This window comes from Rana temporaria, chromosome 9 (genome assembly GCF_905171775.1).
Source record: "Rana temporaria chromosome 9, aRanTem1.1, whole genome shotgun sequence".
Lineage (NCBI taxonomy): Eukaryota > Metazoa > Chordata > Amphibia > Anura > Ranidae > Rana > Rana temporaria.
Window position 1 is genome coordinate 106,891,079 of NC_053497.1, and position 3,818 is coordinate 106,894,896.

Sequence of the window (3,818 nt, forward strand, 5' to 3'; positions counted from 1 at the left end):
GCTCCGCTGTCCCCTATGGGGAACCTGATGCAGACGGACCGTCTGTCCGTCTGCATCAGTTCCGCCGAACGGAAGAAAAATAGGGTTTCTTCCGTTCGGAAAAGCGGATCCCGACTGACGCGGACGCTAGCGGATGCTCCATCCGCTAACGGACGCGTCCCCATAAGGATTCATTACAAGTCCGTTAACGGACTTGTAATGAACGGACAGACGGAGCGGACGTCTGAAAGGGGCCTTACACTTGACCAGTGTAGGCAGGATATCCCCCACTTTCCTTACCACCTTTTACCCCTTCAACACTCCCCACACCCCGTTCCCTTACCCCACCAATAAAAAGACCACACCTGAGTTTGGAGTATAAATGGCCATGGCAGCCTTTTTATTAACAAAATAATTTCCAAATAACATTTGTAACGACAACTTTAAAATGCACACAGCCTGTTAGTCTTTGACAGCACCCTGAACGTAAATATTTTCCACCACTACACTGCGGGACCTTTTTACCATACCAGGCCTCCAGCCGTATCACCAGCTCGGAGACAACCCCTTTTCTCGCAGTGCAACCATAACCGTATTTCAGCAGACCGTTCCACTGGAATACCCCAGAGGGGCCCATACCACAGATGAGCCCCCCACCACTTCCATCACATCTGTTATCTGCCACCATCAAAGGCCAAGGACGCCGCCACAGCCCACAAGGATAACACCTTACTCTTTAGGGCCCCTCCAAACCGCAGGGCCCGCTGAATCCCATCCTGAAGACCCAGTGCCCACAGATCTATACCCACAGCTGAAAGATGAACCCCATCACCCCGTAGATACAATCCCACATTAATCTCCAACTCTGTGTGTCTGATCGCCAAACCCCTATTATGTTAGACAAATCTACCCACCACCTTGTTTACCTTGATGCAAGCTTTATTGATTCTTGCCACAGATCTCGCCATGCGCCAAGTGGTCTGAGCAACTATGTCCGACCACACCAGCAACATGCTGAATGTGGTCTGAATGGAGTATCATGAAATCCTGATTTAACGGCCAAAATCAGTTCCCTGATTGACCTGACCCCCATGTCGTTCCCTCCCACATGAAGAACCAACACATCAGGCAGCCGATCAAGCCGAGCATAGCACCGCACTTCTGGCATTACCCTGCTCCACACCATCTGTCAAGCCTCTGATGTGAGGCCGAGTGGCAGAGAGGGCACCCCTTGCAGCGCTCCCCTGGGAGTGATACAGAGGATACAGTGCCCAAAGGTGCACGGGTTGCCAGTAATGCTGCAGAACGTGGCTAGGGTGCGCTGGGTAGCGATGTCAGTAGCCGTGCAAGAAGTCCTGAGTAGGCAGTTGCAGGATAAACCAGGAGCAGGGTTCGCAGCCAGGCCAGAGGTCATATACCAAGAGACAGTCCAAGAGCTAACAGGAACAAGTCGGGTCATAAACAGTGGGCAGTGGATCGAAGAATAGTCAGCCAAGCCAAGGTCAGAGCGAGGAGATAATCAGAAGCAGAGGTCAAGCCAGGGGTTTCAAGGTAAACAGACACAGGAACACAGGAAGCTGACGACAATCCAGCAATTTGGGTCAGACAGTGACAGCCTTTTATAGGCTAGCAGGGGGATCCACCTGTGGCACAATGTGCCTATGGCGGCCATTTCTTCTAATGGCAAGATTTCCAGTACTTCCACGGCCATTTCCCTGACACCATCCCTGTAATTCCCAGCCACCTGATACATGCCTCCCTCCGTGAGATGCCCAACTGCCTGCCATCTGGTCTCACATCTGCTCTCCTGGCCCGCCAAAAGACATAGGCATGCCCTAAAATCCAGACGAGGCGTATGTGACCTTCATCTGAAATGCAAAACAACAAACGGGGGGTAATTCTAACACCAACACCACACATAACATACGGAAGCAAGAACAAACAGTCCCTCGTGCCCCAATAAACCTTTACCACCCCCCCACAAGTCAATCAGACAACATTTGTGGGTGCTCGTAAGAGCGAAATTCCCTGGATTCCCAACGCCCAATCCTCTTAACTGCCGCCTCATCCAACTCGCACCGGGCAGCCTCTGTGGCCACCCCTATGTAAAAGGAGTGTGAGGCAAATTGTCTCCTATCAAACCCACTGGCGCTAAAACACTTCATAATAACTGCCACAAATTGGAATCTGGATAAACATGAACCATCCCCATGCACCAAGAATGGCCCACTCCCAACTGGACGAACTTCCATAAAATCCCTCACCACTCTCACAGGGCAAACCTCTGACCCTGGCAACTTATACAGCTCGACACTCACCCCTTTCCCCCTCTGATCCATCTTAGACTGTCGCAACCGTAACACCACCCTGTCTTCCACAGACTCCACATCCCGGGCCATCAACCCCCCCCCCCCCCCCCCCCCCGCTACACCATGAGATGGGCTCACCAGCTTCCCCACCCGAAATGCCCCAAAAAATGCCAAAGAAAAAGCTGCTCTAAACAAATACACCTCGCAAAAACACAGAAGGAACACACAGACCCCAGGTTCTCATAAATGGCCCGAAGGATTGAGAAAGAGACTGGCCTGCGAGTGTCTTTGTGTGAGTGGCACTTGCTGTACCGCTTGCTTCACCCAAAAACTTTTTGTAAAATCAGGCTGGCCCTGGAGCTTAAACAAAAAGGCCAAACCCGCCAGCTTCCTATCAATGGCCGATACAGACCCCCCTCCCTCCATGTGCCTGGAGACTAAATACACTACCAACCACCCTGTCTCTGCCTCCCCCAGTTCAGCACCCGCCAGCCGTGTAAAAGCTAACCACTCCCTCCAGACTCTTGAGTACGCCGCCTACGTCGACCCACTCACCGTCCGCCTGATCCATCTCACGGCAATTCCAAGGCATTCTCCCACAGCCACCCCTGGCAAGGAACTCCAGCCTTCTCTGCAGACGGAGCCAGCTCCCTAAACCTGTCCCACTGAAATCGAGACAGGGAATCAGCGAGCGTGTTGTCAATGCCCGGGATATGCATAGAAACCATACCACCGGCTGTGAAAACACGGTAATCCGTTTAATGACCTGAACCACCCCCATGATATCACAGTTTAACCTAATCTTCAGGTCCTGACATGCCTCCCCCCACAGCTCCATTGGAAAAAGCAAAAAACTGCGCTAATAAACTCTAAATCACAACGAAAATACGCAGCAGCTGGCGTGGGATAAACAGAGCAAGAAATACAAAACAAAGCCGCGCCACAGAACACTCAACAATTAAAACGATCAGGATGTGATATGAATCAAGTCCATAAACGGCAATAAATCAGCATAGATTTCCGTTAAGTACAGTTCATGCAAATATGTGGTCCTGGAAATTCACACCACCAAAGTGACAGGTATAGACATATTGAAGTGATCCCTTCACTAAGAATGTAAGGCCGCTTACCAGAGGGCAAGCTTTCTATGCAGTCGGCTATAGCCCAGCCGCGGCCTTTGTGGACTCACAGGATCAGGGGGGAAACAGGTCCCAGGAAAGACACGCCAGGTACGATCTCAGGTTCATCCAATGATAAGAATGAAAAAGAAGGTGCACCATAGCATAATTCCGTATAAAGAATTGGCGTTTATTAAAAACGTAAGTGTACTCCCAAACATTGATTTAAAAACAGCATATAACGAAAGTGCTGGCCGGCAGTTTCTAGGAGCCCTTCCTCCTTAGCGTGGTGACGTCACTGCACGTCCTCCCAGATGCGTTTCGTCATCAATAGGACGTTCTCAATGGGATAGGGCGTATCAGTGATTCACCAAATATATACAGCCAAGCCTCATTGTGAAATGCAGGACAA